The sequence below is a fragment of the Panthera uncia genome (assembly GCF_023721935.1).
Source record: "Panthera uncia isolate 11264 chromosome E2 unlocalized genomic scaffold, Puncia_PCG_1.0 HiC_scaffold_19, whole genome shotgun sequence".
Classification (NCBI taxonomy): domain Eukaryota; kingdom Metazoa; phylum Chordata; class Mammalia; order Carnivora; family Felidae; genus Panthera; species Panthera uncia.
Genome location: NW_026057588.1, coordinates 31,320,926 through 31,339,605, shown reverse-complemented (window position 1 = coordinate 31,339,605; position 18,680 = coordinate 31,320,926). Strand labels below are relative to the sequence as shown.

The following is an 18,680-nucleotide window of genomic DNA, read 5'->3' as shown; positions in this document are numbered from 1 at the left end:
GGTATTTTTCCCTTCCAAATGGATAATTAAATATGCAAACTGCTCAACACTTCTAGACCATTTTAAATCAGTATTCTCAGAGTGGCCCCTTCAGGATTTTGCAGATGGTCTGATTCTCAGTTTCTTACAGTATTCATGCTTATTGTATTAAAACGTCTACACATCTGTTTTCTGGTATTAATTATTAGTTCATTAGTGTCTTTTCTTCTAAAGCATCAGCCACCAGTAGAATGTGCCTTCCCACTTTCCCAGGGCTTTGTGGACTCCCAAGCTGGGGAACCACGGTTTAAAAACTACTGGGTCATCTCAGAGGTGGCTGTGAACCCATGATACTTACAGGATATATTTCCATAAACGAGCACCTCCAGTACCTCAAAGCTGACCGAAAACAAAGGAAAGAGTGAAAGAGCCTCATAGCCATCCATCCTGTCTACCAAACTCTCTTCCAGTTTCTAGTCTTTGAGACCGGTATGCTAGGGCAAGGGTCAGCAAGCTTCTTCTGTAACGGGCCAGACAGCAAATTATTTTAGGCTTTGTGGGCCATTCTCTGTTGCACCTGCACAGCTGGGCTTGAAACCGGATGATAGGTAAACAAATGAGCATGGCTGCGCTCCGATAAAATTTTAATCACGACCACTCAGATATGAATTTCATATAATTTTCACTTGTCATAAAATATTCTTCTTTGGATTTTTTTCCCCACAATTTAAAGATGTAAAAACCCTTTTTAGCTTCTCAGGCCTACACGTTATAGTTTGCCAACCTCTATTTTGCCTAGGTAAATCTGAGCTAGACTTGGTAAGTAAATCCAGGTTCAACGCTTACTGGCTATATGCCCCTGGCACAGCTCCCTCACTAGCAGTGAAAACACTACCGTGTAAAGATTAACACAACAGGCCTGTTGTCATTCCCCTTCCCTCTGTAAGGTGTTTATTTAGACAGCAGATTTGGGGGAAGAAATCCGTTTTGTAAATGATGAAATCTATCCAGAAAGTGTTCTTCTGACCTAACGCACAGAATGCTAGAGGGAACTCCCTGCCCTTTTCAAGGACAGGGCAACATACCAAACCCATGTGCATTTTCCCTTTTCCTTATCACCCACAATCCAAACAGAACAGTTATCCAAGGAATATGAAGGGGGTAACAAAGAGATGAAAAGATAAAGCAAGGGCGTCTGTCTTTCCTTCAGTCTTAAAGGAATCTCTCTCAGTTCGGTGACTGCACAGGGAAATGACAGCAACGATTTTCCCTGCAGAATGTCAATACACTCAAGCAGGACTTCTAAGTACTCACTGTGAAATTCTAATCTTACCACACACCCAAATATTATCTCTTTCAACTACAAAGATCTTGGAATCTAAAAAATGCACTTTTAGCCTGCTATAGTTTGCAGATGCTTTTGGGGGGGGAGGATTTTTTGTATACTTCAGAGGAAATAATTGGTGCTACTTCCACCTCTTTTCTTCTCTTCAAAATATACAATTAACAATGTTACTCCTTTTTGAAAATTATTTTTAAAAGTTGTAACGTGACAGTAAAATAAGTAAAAACATACAGATACATATTTAAAACAGAATGGGTAGACAGGAGAAGACTGGACTCTGAAGCACCTCGTTTGAATCTGCAACGTTCACTTACTGGCTTAAAGTAGGTCGATTTACCCCTGGGATAAAATCCAAATCTTTCCTCTCAATTTCCTCATCTATAAAAAGAGGATGATAATCCCTAACTGCTTCAAGGGGTTGATGATACACAGAAAGGATTTTATAAACTCTACTGATTTACATCATTGTAAAATGTTATTTTAGCTTTTATTCCAAAGTTGCCAATTTGGCAACATTTTGTCATTTAATTATAAACATCTCTGCTTCAAAAAAATCTTCTAGTAAATATTTGATACTAAATTATAACTTACTTAAGCACAACTTCATTATCATTCAGTAAGAACTTCTGATAGACAGTTATAATTTTTAAATGTATATTACCCACTATCAAATGTGGTTTTTATTAGAACTTCAAGTTTCCACAATGAAGGTGTGATTCAAAAGAAATCTAGCATTTAATTTCAAGAAGAAATCTTGCCCTCAAACCATCTTATTAATTGGGCTTAAATAGGATTAAAACGAAAGAGAAGTGCGTTCAATATTCAGCACCAAAGATTAATGAGTAAAGCCTCACCCGAGGTATCAAAAGTTTAAGACTGGTGCTGCTCTCCTCTCTTCTTTTGAAAATGTAAACCTTGGTTACCATTCCACTTTTTGCTGTATCTGTCAGCTGTCAATTACAACAACAACCAAAGAGAAAAACTGCATCTTAACAGATACTATTGTTTCAGATGCCTTTAGGAAAAGGATGAAAAAAATCTGTTGTTGGATAATTCTTTCTAGTCCCATGAGACTAAGTAAAAGAGACTTGGATCTGATCATTACTCAGAAGGTAGACTTCTGGAGAAAATAAAGAGCTAAAACAAATTACCCTAGACAGAGTGAAATGAAAGAGCTGGGTGATTCGGGACTAGCACTGGCCTGGGTGACTCAGTGTTTGCAGTAAAGAAGGCACAGTATCAGCTTTCCTGATACATAAAATGCCCCTTGTATTGTTTCATATCCAGAGAGCAAAGAGGAGCAACCTGGCATCATATAAAAACATCAAGTATCCCCCAGGGAAGTTTCTGATAAACTCTCAGCAGTCCAGTGGGCTGTCCAGTGCAATAGCAGAGTAGAAGCTGGGCCTGGAATGGAAGAACTGCGCATTGGCTCTGCCCCACATCAGCCTCTGGCCCTGGGGCTGACCCTTCCCCCTCTCTGGATTGCAGTCTCATCACCACTGAGGTGATGGGGTTGGCTCAGGTAATTCCTAAGAGACTGCTGCTACAAATGTAGAGATTTTAAGTGAGTCTTTTTTTTTTTTTTTTTTAATGTTTATTTTTGAGAGAGAGAGAAAGCACACAAGCAGGGGAGAGGCAGTGAGAGAGAGGGAGATAAAAGATCCCAAGCAGGCTCCACCCTGTCACCACAGAGCCTGATGCAGGGCTCAAACTCAGGAACCGTGAGATCATGACCTTAGTCGAAGTCAGATGCTTAACCGACTGAGCCACCCAGGCACCCCTTTAGTCAGTCTCTAAACTCACTTAATGTGTCGTTAGAAGGAGCAGCCTCATTTGAGTGGTGATGGAAATTAATGACACCGGCCACATCTTAAACTGGCATGAGCAGGGAAGATCACCAAATCAGCCTCTAAAAGGTCTTTGGCTCTGGCTTTTTTTCTCTAAACCAATGTTTCTCAACTGAGGGCAACTTTGCCTCCCCAGAGGTCACTGGCAATATCTAGAGACATTTCTGGTTGTCACAATTCAGGGAGACAGGCCACATACCACGGACATCTAGAGGGTACAGGTCGAGGGTGGAGCTAAACATACCACAATGCCTAGCACAGCCTCCACAACAAAGAATTATAGGGCTCAAATATAATGCCGAGGCTGAGAAACCCTGCTGTAAACCAAGGAAAGCTTATTGTCCTGAAGGCCATGACACCGACATCAAAGTCACTAGGAACCCCTGGAAATACATGTATTCTGTTTTTCTTAATATAAGAAAAGCACTACAGCTTTTATCAGATTCTAATAAAAGTCTGAGCCCTCCACCACCACCAAATAATCTGAAAACATAGAGGAGGGCACCTGTTGGGATGAGCACTGGGTGTTGTATGGAAACCAATTTGATAATAAATTATATATAAAAAAATAAATAAATAAAATCAAGTTGAATAAATGCTATGTCACTTTAAAAAAACAAAACACACACAAAACAAACAAACGAACAACAAAAAACACCATTGTATAGACAGAATTATCGCATTTGAGATTTTTTATGGCAGCATATTCATACCCTGGTATACCACACAGCAATAGGAAAGACTGAACTATAGCTATGTGGAATATGGATAAATTTTGCCGACACAGTGGTTAACTAAAGCAGCCAGATTTATTTTAAAGAAAAAACACACACTGCACGATTGCATTTAAATGGATTTTAAGAACAGAAAAAACTAAATCTATGGTGGTAGAAATCAGAACACTGGTTCTTCTAGGGTGGGGGCACGGGAGTAACCGACTGGAAAGGAGAACAAAACTTTCCGGGTGCTATCGACTAGAAAGTGCCCCTCCAAAATTCCCATGTTGAAGCCTTAAGACCCGATGTGATGGTATTTGGAGATGGGACCTTTGGAAGGGAATTAGGTTCAGATGAGGTCATGAAGATGGGGCCCTTATGAAGGGATTGGTGTCTTACTAAAGGACACCAGGGAGCTTGCTTCCTACCCCCCCCCCCCCACCACATTCAACCAGGAAAGAACATGTGAGCACACAGTGAGATAGCAGCCATCTAACAACCAGGAAGCAGGTCTTCGCCAGGACCCGACCACGCTGGCACTCTGATCTCAGACTCCCGGCCTCCAGAACTGTGACAAAATAAACTTCTGCTATTTAAGCCACCCAGTTTATGGTATTTTATTATGGCAGCTCACGTTGTAAATGTTCCATATCTCAATATGGTTAGTGGTCACATGATTGGATAAATATGTAAAAATTCACTGAGCTATACACTTAAGATAATTCACAGATAATTCACAGTAAAGAAACATTACATAGCAAGAAATGTACCTTAGCATTACCTCCAGAAAGCAAAGGGAAGAGTTGGGATTTTCCATCTTATACCTCTGTCAGTCTGAATTCTTTTCCATGGCTGTATGTGACCTTGTCTAACTTCAAACAACTTGTTAATTTTTTTTTTAATTTTTAATGTTTATTTCTTTTTGAGAGAGAGAGAGAGACAGAGTGTAAGTGGAGGAGGGGCAGAGAGAGAGAGAGGGAGACAAGAATCCAAAGCTGGCTCCAGGCTCTGAGCTGTGGGCACAGAGCTCGAACCCACGAGCCTTGAGATCAAGTAAGACACTTAACCGCTTAACTCACTGAGCCACCCAGGTGCCCCAACAACTTGTTCATTTCTAAACTGCTCTACATCCCCTACTTCGGAGTGTCTGTCTCACCAGTGGCCCTGAATCCTCGATGGCACTCTGCGCCCTGCACTCACACTGCAACCCAGAGTTTCCAGGCACTGCCTACGCATTTCCACTCAAGCACGTAACTGTCACATCTGGCACATCTCAAAATGCAGTAACCGCCCCCCCCCAGCTCCCCCCGCCCAAGACCTGCCCTCCTCATCTCCTTCACTCTGTCCCCTGGCTTCTCTCTCACTCTCACTCCCTCTCTCTCTGGTTTTAACTCGCCCTTCTCCTTTACATCTGCGCATGACTTCAGATGGTTTATATACAGGTACTCTCTGCCTTCCAGACTCAGAAACCAAAGAGATGCAGATATATTTTTTGAGAGAAAGCAGACAGGTATTTCTCACTATCCAAACCACTGTTCCTCCCTAACAAAAACTCAGGAAACCAAATACTTTAGATTCAGATGACAAGATAGCCTTCACTCTCCAAATGTGCTATCCCAACTCTCATTACTTAACAGATTTAGATAGCAAAAGGTACTTGCCTTCCTCCCCCAGCTTTATTCAGATAGAATCGATACAGAACAACGGGTAAGTTTAAGATCTACAACGTAACATGCATATCTCTGCCCATATTGGGAGATGACGACCACAATGAAGTTAGTCTAACTGCTGCTTCTATCTTCTTCACCATTACAAGAGGCAGGACTTCCATCCTTTTAAATCCAAGTTCTTGAGAGACACCAGGATGTCTTCGAGCCCCTCCCACTCCACTCCCACGTCACTCTGCTTGCTGTGGCTGCCTCAATCTTTCCACCATCACTTTCCCTATGTTGCTCCTGCTCAAAGCCTCAATGCCTTCCACTCACAGGGATGCAGACGAGGCACTGCTTTTGATTAAACCCTATGTACCAGTTACCCGATTTACTCTGCTCCTAACCATCCTTACGTACGCCCTGCTCATGCCATTTTCCCCACCTTCCACTGTACCCCTGAGCTCCAGCCAGCCCCTCCACTCTCCGGTGAGGCGCCTTTGGGCAAGTTAATTACTCTTGCTAGGCCCCATCTGTGAAATGGAAAAAGAGCTATATCTTCTTCACAGGCCACATAATAACCACGCAATAATCCTCAGCTATTATTTTTACCAATTCAAGTCCTACCTACCAAATGGTTTTCCTAAACATCCATCCCACAAACATCTCCTCTCACCTAAATTCTGTTCATTTATCTGCCTTACAGATTTCCATGTAGCCAATCCTCAGTTTTGGTGCTCCACAGGGTGTCTGCAGCTGCCTTGTGTCACTGTGGAGCTCTCACAGACCTATTTTTGTCAATATGTGGTTTTTGTTAGTTGTTCTGTTGTTTTTATGTAGAGACAGGCATCAGGACCTCTTAGCTTGCCATTGTGCTGATATCACTCTCCTTCATTTGTTTTATATTATTGTCTATTTATATCAAGACTCTCCATCTCTTCCAAAAAGCCTAAAGTTTAAAGCATTCTGTAGCTTTACTTTTCTTAACTCCGACAATGTCCTTGAATAGCAGCTAGATTCCCCAACACAGTCACTGACTGACAGAATAAACTTCCACAAACTTTGCCAAGAATATCTAACTGAGATTAGGGAAACAGAAGGGACCCCATGAAGGACTGCTTTTTTGCTGCCTTCATTCTTGCTAAGGCCTGAGCCCCCGCCTTACACACGTCTTATAGTACAGACAGTGCACGTCCTCCTTGTGAATGATTTCTTGATTTAATGATTCTTGAGTTAATGATTTCTTTGGAGTCTTCCAGCACAAGAGACACCATCTAAGGAGTGACCAGCGAGGCTGTTAGGTATGTTTTCCAGACCACTGACTTACCAAGACCCTTGGCCCCAGGGCATAAGCGGCTTATAGAGGACACCTAAATACTTGTCCATTTTAACCAGTTCCCAGATGCCTAAAGAAGCACTTACAACGAACAGATCACAATCCTCAGTAAGAACCCCAGCCCCCCAGCATAGATGACACTCCCTCGTCTTTCCTTTCTGAGTCTCCCAGATGCTCCGTTTGTATCTGCACTCTGCGTCTTCAGGAAACTCTGCTCTCACTTCCTCTCGGCTCATGTTTGATTTCTATCTGATGGAAAGACAAGAATCCTCTTGGCTGGTCCTGTGGGACCTCCTCTGGGTCCCTGGACCCAGCCAGCCTGACTCCTATTGTTTAAATTCCTATGCTGACCTTGTTGGGTCCACCAAAGTCACAGCCCCATCTTCCTTCATTTAACAAATATTTATTAAGCATCTCCCATGCACTAGGTACTATCTGTTCAAGGCACTGGGGACAGAGCTGTGGAAAAACTAGACAAGGTTCTGGGACTCAAAACACTTGTGTCTGTTAGAAGACAATTAAAATAAACAAATAGACAAATGATGCCAGGTATTGATAAGTGCTCACAAGGAGATAAAACAGGGAAATGTGGCAGAACGAACAGTAGGACTGCTTTAGCTGGGGTGTTCTGCAAAGCTTCTTTAAAAAGAAGCTTTAAAAAGAAGCTTCGGGGGGGCCTAGGTCAATCAGTCGGTTAAGCGTCCGACTCTTGGTTTTGGCTCAGGTCATGATCTCATGGTTCGTGAGTTCGAGCCTCGTGTTGGGCTCTGCGCAGACAGCTGCTGAGCCTGCTTGGGAATCTCTCTCATCCTCTCTGCCCCTCCCTCCCTCACCTGCACTCTCCTCTCTCTCTCTCTCAAAGTAAATAAATAAACATTTACAAAAAAAGGAAACTTGAACAAAGACCTAAATGAAATAAAGGAGTGAGCTATACTGATATCTGGAAGAATGTTCTTGCAAAGGAAACGGCGATTGCAAAAGCTCCAAGGCAAAAGCAAATTTAGCGTATGTGAAGAAGAACAGGAGGCCACATGACTGAAGCGCAACATGACAGGGAAAAGTGGTGGGAGAGGGGTTACGGCAGGGGCTACGTGGTGTAGGTTTCACAGCACATGGTAATAAGAACGTCTGATTTTCGTCTGTGTGTGATGGGAACTACCAAAGGGTTAAGCCTTTTCAAAGGCTCATTCCCACTTCTGCGCGGAGAACAGACTGCAGGGAGGAAGGGCACAAAGTAAAAACAGGGAGACCAGTCAGGAGGCTGCTCTTACTACCCAGATGTGCTACAGGAGAGTGGTATGGACCAGGATGGTAGTGGCGGAAGAGACTGACTCACGTATACATTTTAAGAATAGATTTCGCGTAAATATGAATCACTTATGTAGAGCGTGAGAGAAAAGAAGTCGAACACGATGCCGAGGTTTTAGGCCTAAGTAAGTAACTCAGGAGCATGAATGTGCCACTTACTGAAATGAGAAAGACCAGGAAGGGAACAGATTTAGACATCAGAGAGCTGTTGTGAGGATGACGTTAGATTATGCAGGCAAAGCCCGTGGCGGGGACTTGCACACAGCCAGAGCTCAGGAAATGATGGCTGTCTTTGGCGGCTTCTCCTAGAGTTCAGGTGTCTCCTCTCCTAAGATAATTCCTCAGCAGTAGGGGAAACTGGGTGAGGAGTACAGAGAACTCTGTACTGATCTTACATATTTTCTGTAAATCTAAAATTATTCTAAAATTAAAAGATTAAAAACAATTCCTTGGGGTGCCTGCGTGACTCAGTTAAGCATCCGACTTCAGCTCAGGTCATGATCTTGTGGTCCGTGTGTTCGAGCCCCGCACTGGGCTCTGTGCTGACAGCTCAGGGCCTAGAGCCTGCTTCGGATTCTGTGTCTCCCTCTCTCTCTCTCTCTGCCCCTCCCCTGCTCATGCGTGTGCACATGCGCTCTTGCTCTCTCTCTCTCAAAAAATAAACAAACACAACAACAAACAAATCCTCAATCCCACACGTTCCTCCAGCTCTCACTCTCTTCAAAAAAAGATGGCCATCCTCTGTCATGCCTCATCCACACATCACCCGCTGCAACCTAACTTCTGCTTGCCTCACTATTTTCCCATTTCTCTGCAGCCACCACTAACCTAACTGCTAAGTCCAATGGACTTTCAACCCTTCCTCTCAGCCTCTGACACCCTGACCATTCCTTTCTTCCTGAAACACTCTCCTCCCTTGACTTGAAGATGCCACCTTTCCCTGGTTCGCCTCCTGCTCTCCCAGCTTTTCCCTCCCTCAGCCTCCTCTGCTGTGGCTTCTACATCTATCCATCCCTTAAATGCCAAGCTTCTATCCTTGGACCTCCTCTTCCCACACTGTGTATTTCTCTGGATAAGATCCACCTTTGGCCATGGCTTCAACTAGAACCCCTACCAGTGATTATTAATATTTCGAATGGCCACAGACATCTGTGAGTCTAATGTTCATGTACACATGTGGACGTAACAGAACCACACACACACTCTTGAAGATACAATGGCAGGAGGCTCATAGGACCCCTCCTCCAAAAGGCCACCCAAAGACCCCTGAGGACTATCTGGGCCCAGATAAGAACCCTAATTTATCAAAACAAGGGTTTGGTAGAAATTATTCTACGTCCAGGCCAGCTCTCTCCCCTGAACTAGTACCTCCAACTGTCCACCCGACATCTGCACCTGGATGACCCATGGGTGCCTCAAACCACACATGTCCCAAACCAAACTCATCACTTCTCTCTCCTCTTAGCTACCAACACCACCAATTTCTCCTCCTGGGCTCCCAGTCTCTCGGTAAAACTATTAGCATCCAGCAAGTCAGCCAGAAACCACCTGGGAATCACATGAGGGTCGCCTTCCTCTGCTCCTGAACATCCAGCCAATATCCAGGTCTACCTCCCAAACCTTTTGCGAAAGGCAATCCTCATCTCTCTCACCCCCGGTCTGACCCTCAAGCTTTTCTCCTGACTACCTCGTTCCTCTAACTCACCCTCCCCTTAGCAAGAAGTCTTTCTGAAATGCTCCCCTGCCTTAATCTCACCAGGGACACCTTCCGTCCTCTCCAGGAGGAAATGCATGCATTCTGACACTGTCACTTTTACCATCCACATCTCTCACTCCCCTTCCCCCAAAGATACCCTAATAAGTCTCTACTCTTGGGGGCGATTCTCGCGGTTTCCTCCCTTCGTACTCCTGCATATGCAGCTGCATATTCTGCTATAACACATCCCAAGCCTACACTGTCACATGGGGAACTCCTATGTATCCTGCAAAGTCAGCTAGGGCAGTCCTCCCCATCCCACACCCCTCCCACAATATTCTGAACCTTCTGTTACTGTTCTTCTCTGGTGAAATAGTTGTAATTATTTCTTCCCATGTTTGTCTCCTCTACGTGGCAAATTCCCGTAAGGCAGACTGCTCAACTCTGAACCCTCGGCAACCAAGTTTAGCATTAAATAGGTACCAAATACATGTTTGATGAATTAAAGTGGCTTGTTCCCTGAATACCCCCTTGGACCCTCACCTCTGGGTCTCTGCTGACCTCTCCCCCTCTTTGGAACATCTGTATTTCTACCTTATTTTCTACTTCAGTCCATCAAGAAACAGATTCAGACACTCAAGCTCACCACTTCTGCAACTGTTCCCACCTCAGGGTCTTGGCAACTTGGTATTCCCCTTCCAGGAATGCTCTCACCCCAGATATTCCCATCACTTGCTCTCTCATTTCAATCTGTTCAGAAATCCTTGTCCTCCTTTTAAAAATAGTCTGATACTACACTCTATATTTGTTTGTTTATTGCTGGCGGTATCCTCTATAGCAACATCACTCCAACGAGGGCAGGACTGTTTAATTCATCACTGTATTTCCAAGTCTCTAAAGGTGTCAGGAACATTCGTTTATTTGGCATTTATTGAGCACCTACTGCGTGCCAGATCTAGGTGCTGAAGATTATCAGGGAACAAAACAGATAAAAACACTCTGCCCTTCACATTCTGGAAGGGAAAGACAATACACAAGGTAAATAACTAAAATATAATTGCTAAGAAGAACAAGTGAAGCAGAAATGAAGACAGAAACTGGGGAAAGCCTCACTACATGATCCCTGAATAAAAACCTGAAAAAAGTGAGGGAGCAAACCACATGGATATTGAACCCCTAGCAGAAAGGTCCTGAGGTCAAAGCATGTCTGACATCTGGAAAGGGAGAACAGCAGAAAGTGAGAGTGGGAAAGTAACAGTGGGTCAGATTATGTAAAGCCTTATGGCTCACTAGGAGGCATTTGTCTTTAAATAAGACGGAAACTCACTGGAGGGTTTTTGTGTAAAGGAGTGATATGATCTGACCTGCGTTTCAAAAGGATCCTTCTAGCTGCTGTGCTGAAAAATAGGGCATGAATGCAAGGGCAGAAGCAGGAAGACCAGCTGGGAGACTATTTCAATAATCCAGGTGAGAGGTGGTGGTGACTTGGCCCAGGGTGGTAAGCACTGGATGTGGAATGAGAAAGAAAAAGAGCAGTCAAGGGTGACTCAAAGGTTATTGTCTAGATCTTTTATATTACCGAGATAGAAAACAAAAACAAAAACAAAAAGAAGAGCAGTTTGGGAGGGGAGATGATGGGAAGCTTGCTAGGCCTCTCTTGACAGGTTCAGTCTGAGTTCCCTAACATCCATCTCGGTAGGGATAGAAAATAGGTAGCTGGGTAGATGTCGAGGGAGAAGCCCCCGTTGGAGATACAAACAGAGGATCTGTTAGCCTAAAACATAAGTATTTAAAACTATGAGCCTTGAACAGAAATTCATCATGAATGGAAACTCAAATGTCCCAAATACAAATGCACGAAGAACAGCTGAAAGAAAGAAAAGCTATGATGCCCAAGGACACCCTCTGAGGTTCCGCAGACAGAATACAAAAGGTGATCCTTGCTCATGCTGAAAAGCAATTCGGTCAAAACAACCAACAACAAAAAACCCAAATCTCCTTCTCACTTGACAAGGGCAAACCATCGGATCTGTGAAAGGGTGGTCCAAACTCTGACCGAAGATCCCTGGGGTCCGTCCCGCAATTTTTTAAAGAAACCCAGTAAACTCAGGCATTGCAGCGAGGGCCAAGAAAGTGCAGGCCATCTCCAGGTTCTAATCTCTTGCGTGTCCCTACGTGCGGAGCAGCATTCCCCTGCATGCGGGTACAGCAGACAGGCCAAGGGTGGGGAAAGGCTAACAGGGTCGACACCCCCGCCCTTGGAGAGAGGACGGGGTACATCCCCAGGGGCGAGCACGCAGGCGGAGTGCTGTGGCGGAGAGGGGCGCCGCCCCAACCCAGAGTGGGTTCGCTGTGCACAGGGTGGGGGTGGGGGTGTGGGCGTGACGCGCCGCGGCAGAGCGCCGCAGTAAGGGAGGAGGGGAGTCAGGAGGCCAAAGCTCCGTGTTCAAAAAGAGAGCGGATAGAAGGCACTCCCAGGGCGCTGCCAGACACTATAATGGGGACGGTTCGACAGGGAGATGAGTCGCCGGCGTCAAGCGTGCTCGGCTGCCAGACGGCGAACGGGAAGTGAGAGCAACGTGGCTCCGAGCGTGCGGACCGGACTCCGCCCAGCCTCGGGGCCCCGGGTTGGTTCAAGGACAAGCCCCGAGTGGGAAGGACATAGACACCGACACCCTTACCTGACACTGCAGCAGTCTCAGCAGCTCAGGTCCCGGCTGGAGAACGCGGCCGCCGCTTCTCGCGCCGCTCGCCCGCGCTACCTGATTGGCCGAAGTCGGCCCTCCCAGAAGCCTTCGCGCGGCGCGCCGCCAAATAAACTTTATGGAGACCCGCGGAGGAGAACAAGGACACGGGCGGGGCTGTGGCCGGGGCCTCCGGCTGAGCTGCCACGCCCCCCTAGCCCGTGGCCTTGGCCCTCAGTCTTCCCTCCTGGTTAGAGTTGGCTGAGAGCGAATGCACAATCTCTAGCGCGGGTTTCTAACCGTTTATTGAGCACCATCCTAGTGCCAGGTACTGGGGGCACAGTGGCCCTGGGGGCACAGTGGTGACCACGACAGACAAGATCCTTGCTCTAATGGAGTTGTTGAGCTGGTGGGAGAAACAAAAGTACAATAAATACCTGCCAGTTTGTAAGGAGGGCTATGACCAAAAAAAAGCAGGGTAATGAGAATGAGAATGCCTGTTCCGTCCCAAGGCCTCTCTGAAGAGGTGCTGTCCGAGCTGAAACACAATGATGAGGAAGGGCTAGTCTTGCAAAGTCTTGGCTGCAGAGCACTCCAAGCAGACGAAGAAGAGTGAAAGCTCCATGGGTGAACAAGCTTGATGTGTGAAGAATAGGAATGTAAAATGGTACAGCCCCTTTGGAAAAAGAGTATGGAAGTTCCTAAAAAATTAAAAATAGAATTTCCATAGAATCCATCAGGTCCACCTTTGGGTACATTCCCAAAAGAACTGAAGGTCTCAAAGAGGTATATGTACACCCGTATTCATAGCAGCCAGCATTATTTACAACAAACAAAACATGGAAGCAACTCAAGTGTCCAGCGACAGATGAATAATCAAATGAGGTATACACATACAATGAAATATTATTCAGCCTTAAAAAGGATGAAAATTCTGACATATTCTACAACATAGATAAAATTTGAGGACACACTAATTGATACAAGCCAATTGCAAAAAGAGTAATGCTATGATTCTATTTATACTTATAGTACTTAGAGTAGCCAAAATTATAGAGAGAAGGAAGGATAGGGTGGTTGCCAGGCACTGGATGGAAGGGGGGGAAAATAGTGGGTTCTTGTTTCATGAGTACAGTTTCGGTTTTACAAAGTGAAGAGTTATGGAGATGGATGGTAGTGACGGTTGCACATTATGAAAATATTTAATATCCCTCAACTGTACACTTGAAAATGGCTAAGACAGTATATTTTTTATGGTACGCGTCTTTAACACGAGAATAAAAATTTTTGAAAGGCTGTGGAGCACCTGGGACCATCATATATTACTGAAGGGTTGGAAACAGGGACAACCACTTTGGAAAACTCACAAAATATATGAAAGCTAAATACACACGTCCTCCAGGACCCAACAATTTTACATGTGTATATATGTATGTTCATGGGATCCATCTTTCTATTTCCAGCATAAATGTGTACATATTTTTACCAAACGCCATACACAACAAAGTTGATAGCACCCTAACCCAAAAGTGGAAACAGCCAAAATGTCCATTAACAGAAGAATGGATAAATAAATTATGGCGCAGATACATAACAAAATACTGCAGTAACTAAGAGAGTGAACATGAATGAATCTCACAGGCATAATGGTAAAAAAGAACCAGACCCAAAAGTAGGACTCCATTTCTTTAAAGTTCAAATCAGGCAAAACTAACCTATGGTGACAGATATCAGAATAGTGGTGATTTTGAAGGGCGGAAGGGCTGTTGACTGGGAAGGGAAATGAGAGAAGCTTCTGAGGTCTGTTAATGTTCTGTTTCTTAATCTGGGTGCTGAGTGCATGGATGTATTCACTTTTTAAAAATTCATCGAGCTGCACATTTAAGATTTGTGCACTTTACCGCACATATATTATTCATTACACTACAATAAAAAAGTAAAAAATAAGTGAAATATTCTCTATACTGTGGAATGTTACATGTTTTGCTATCCGGAATTCATAGCACTTCCCCTCCCCCGACTGTTTGCAGTTTGGAACCTTGTTTTATGTCTTTAGACTTGCCCACAATCCCAAGCGTGTGGTACTGTGAAGGAAAGCAAGAAATATTTCTTAAATGACAGACAAAATCCAATGCCACGATTGCCCCCTATCCTGAACTGCACTGCCAGAGATGGCTTCCTAGCGGGTGGTGGCGAATTACATAAAGCTTCTCAAACCGTGGCTGAATGATCAGTAATATTCTTTACAAGTCATTAAAAGCTTAAAAGAGAAGCTTCTCCCTGTGCACTTCAGATGAGTTTTCAAGATTTGTGCGCTTTACTAGATGAAATTATTTCTCAATAAAAAAAATCAATACACTCCAAATTAAAGAAAAAGTGATTCTCATCTAATATTGTGCTTGAACTTTGCAACAACCCAGGGTTAAGCAGGGCAGGGCTGATCATCATCACGTATTCTGTGGGGAACCTAAACTCCAGGAGGATTAAATGACTCACCCAAGGTTACATAGGGACAGTGGCACACCAGAGACTATACTCTCTAGTCTCAGGATGTCAAGGCCAATATTTCCTAGTCCAAGAAACTCTCAGAGGTGAGCTTAGAAGCTCCTACAATAGGGGCATCTGGGTGACTTGGTTGGTTAAGCTTCGGGCTCTTGATTTTGGTTCAGGTCATGATCTCACGGTTCATGGGTTTGAGCCCTGCATCGGGCTCTGTGCTGACGATACAGAGTCTGCCCGGGATTCTCTCTCTCTTTCTCAAATAAATAAACATTTTTTAAAAAACTGAAAAAAGAAGCTCCTATAACAATAAGAGCTATCCAGTGAAGTCCTTAAATGGACTTTACTACCAACTTCCTGAATTGGGATTGGAACAAATACCACATTCTTTTTTTTTTTTTAAGTTTATTTATTTATTTTGAGAGAGACAGAGAGCACGTGAGCAAGGGAGGGACAGAGAGAGGGAAAGAGAGAGAATCCCAAGCAGGCTCCACACTGCCAGTACAGAGCCTGATGCAGGGCTTGAACTCACAAAACTGTGAGATCGTGACTGAGCCAAAACCGAGATTTGAATGCTTAACCGACTGAGCCACCCAGGGGCCCCAATACCATAGTCTCATTAACCAATAGCAGCTACTATCAGATGACATTGTGAAGGTGGTAGGATTTATTAAACATCTGGTTGTTTTATTTGTTATTAAACATACTGACTGTTGAGTGAAAAAACCCCATCCTACACATCTCTGCATTGCTGCTGTTTTAAAACAGCTTTGCCGACATCTATCAACTTTGTTTATGTCAAATTGTGCAATTTGTCACTGGATGCTACATTTGCCAAAAGAAAAGTGAAATTGATTGACAAGGCCCTAAGGGTTCTCTCTCTTCCTTTTCAACATTCCAGATGTTTAAAAAAAAAAAAAAAAGTTGGATCCACCCCCTGGAAGGCTCATCTGCAGTGGGGGGGAGGGGTGATGTGGAAATATACCAAAGGAGCTGTAGGGGTACGGTTTCAGTTTCTGTAGAAACTTTGCCTCCAAGAGACCCCATCTTCTTGATTGGTTCAAATTACGTTCCATTTTCAATTGCTGCCTTTCAATGGAGCCATCTGTTTCAAGGCCCATCTGTCAGGGGCTCTGTTGTGGTTGATTATTAAATGTGTTTGCAGCTGGAGGGGCGGGGGCGGGGGAGACTTAAATCACAAAAGAAAAGTGTGTCTCCAAGAATGAAAGTAGGAAACCGAAGCAGACTTCTAGCTATTACCACTCTTAGAAAGCAGAAGACCTAATCCTTTGCTGCAAACTCCGGAAAAATCAAGAATCAGCAAATAAGTATGGGGAACAATAGTGGACGTGGGTGGCTTTGGGGCTTTCCACCATTCATTCTCCCTTCTTTAGTAACTATACCCAAGAATACCGAAGTTTACTTTGGGAGGAGATTACCTGTTTCACATCGTGGGTATTCTTGCAGGGAGAAGAATAATCTACCAGGAAGTGTTGTTTTAAGGATTAATTAAAGTAGTTAATAAGCGTTTAAGGCTTAGAGCAGAGTCTTGCATATAGTAGGTGCTCAGTAAGTGTTAACTGTTTTTATTTCTGGCGAGGCCTGTTGCCACAATACTCTAGAATTGAATACAGGCTTCCCTGACCCATCAGGGGAAAGCTGCATACCTACCCATCCCCAGCATAGCATGACATTGCAATTATCCAAAATTTTTCACCCGGATTTGAAGCCCTGGAAGGCAGTGGCAGGGCATTTGTAGCTTTGTGTCCACCAGGGGGCGCTCGGTGAATAATGTTAATTGAGAAAAATCCCACTTGACCTTACCTGCCAGGGGACCTCAGAATGGAGACTCCAGCCCCCCAAATTATCGACTATGCTCCAAAGCAGAACCTGAATTTCTCAAATAGACTTGGCACCCCCAGCATTTGACCCAAATGTGCTCTGACCGTGGCGTGTGTGGCATGGCGCTGCTGGGCCAGCTAGTATATGTGTGGTCCTGGTAGTCAGGTATTTCCTGGACGCCAGAGGCATTTCCTGAAACTGTGGTGTGGCCAGACTTTGTCTTGCCTTGAGGGAAAAGATTGCTAAATGCTGGCCACCCGGCAGAGCGCAGGTAAGAGCTCAGGTTTACCACCCAGGTAAATGCCAGAGTTTACCTTTATGAAAACCACTCACACACATCCACCAGGCGGCAGCCCATGGCCGATGGCTACCTTAGATGTCTCACTTTAGGGGTGCCTGGGTGACTCAGTCGGTTGAGCATCCGACTTCAGCCCAGGTCATGATTTCGCACTCCATGAGTTCGAGCCCTTCATTGGGCTCTGTGCTGACAGCTCAGAGCCTGGAGCCTGCTTCCGATTTTGTGTCTCTCTGTCCCTGCCCATGTTCTGTGTCTCAAAAATAAATAAACATTTAAAATAAAAAAAGAAAGAAAGAAAAAACCATCCTTAGAAAGTCAAGACAGAGGGCGCTCAGGTGAAAACAAAACTTTATTTCTCCATCTGGCTGATAATTTTTTACTGGAAAAATATGTTTGCTTTTTTTATCTTTAAGTGTCTTCACAGAATTTTCATTTTTATGATGTATTTGATTTTGTAGTATGAGAAATCTGATCTTTAGTTTCATGGTTCAGCTTAAACTGGAAAATCTGAAAGGAGGAGTTTTTATCCAATATAGTACTGATTTTTTAAATGTTTATTTATTTTGAGAGAGAGAGCATGAGCAGGGGAGGGGAGAGACAGGGAGAGAGAGAATCCCAAACAGGCTCCATGCTATCAGCATGGAGCCCCATGTGGTGCTCGATCTCATGAACTGTGAAATCATGACCTGAGCCGAGATCAAGAGTCGGAAGCTTAACCAAGTGAGTCAGCCAGGCACCCTGCCGATTTTTACAATAATCAGTTTCTTTGGTGTTTTTGTAACATCTATCCTGTCAAGAAGCAACTGTCCTGGTTGTTGGGTTTTTTTTCCCCGAAACATATTACTGCAAAAAAAATTAAAATATGTTCATTTCAATGCAAGGCCTTGTATAGAACAAGCACTTAATCAATGTGTCAAATGAATGAAAGAAAGAAAACCTGAGAACAGAAATAACTTCAGTGTTGTGAGTGTGAATGGGTTTGACTTAGCTCATTGGTGCATTTCGCCAGCCGGCAACATTTAGGGAGGATCTATTGCCATTTATTTTGGCAAAAAGGGCTCTTTGCTCCCTGCCTTCCATTCAGCAAGCCGGGTGCATGGGTGTTTGAACAACCAGAGCGCTGCTCCTTCCTGGATTGCTGGATCAGGGTTGCTTTCTCTCTAGCTAGTGAATAATCTTAGCACCATACTTTACACCCAGAAGGGTGCATAATTAGAATATATTGAATTAACAGTTTCTCACTTCTCAGGGACAAGGAACACTGGAGAACCCTATTATAATAAAGGGAAAGTTAGGGGGAAGGAACTCCATATGCCAAAAACTTTATTTATGCTGTTTAATTTAATCCTGCCAAGAACTCTTTCAAAGCATCCCGTGTTTCAGAAGAGGAAAGCAGGCTGAGTGGAAGAAGTTGCCCAAGGTCACATAGCTAAGGAACAAAAAAAAAAAAAAAAAAAAAAAAAAAAAAAAAAAAAAAA

The 18,680-nt window shown here is 44.1% G+C and overlaps 1 protein-coding gene across 2 annotated transcripts in view; it reads right to left on the bottom strand.

The window, feature by feature from the left end:
* The window catches only part of NUP93 (nucleoporin 93), a 104,024-nt gene extending 91,364 nt beyond the window's left edge, over positions 1 to 12,660 (bottom strand). For both annotated transcript variants that reach the window (XM_049622159.1, XM_049622160.1), the window contains exon 1: positions 12,561 to 12,660. The gene's annotated coding sequence lies outside the window, so the exon portion shown is untranslated. The remainder of the gene's footprint in view (positions 1 to 12,560) is intronic.
* Between the last annotated feature and the right edge of the window lie 6,020 nt (positions 12,661 to 18,680).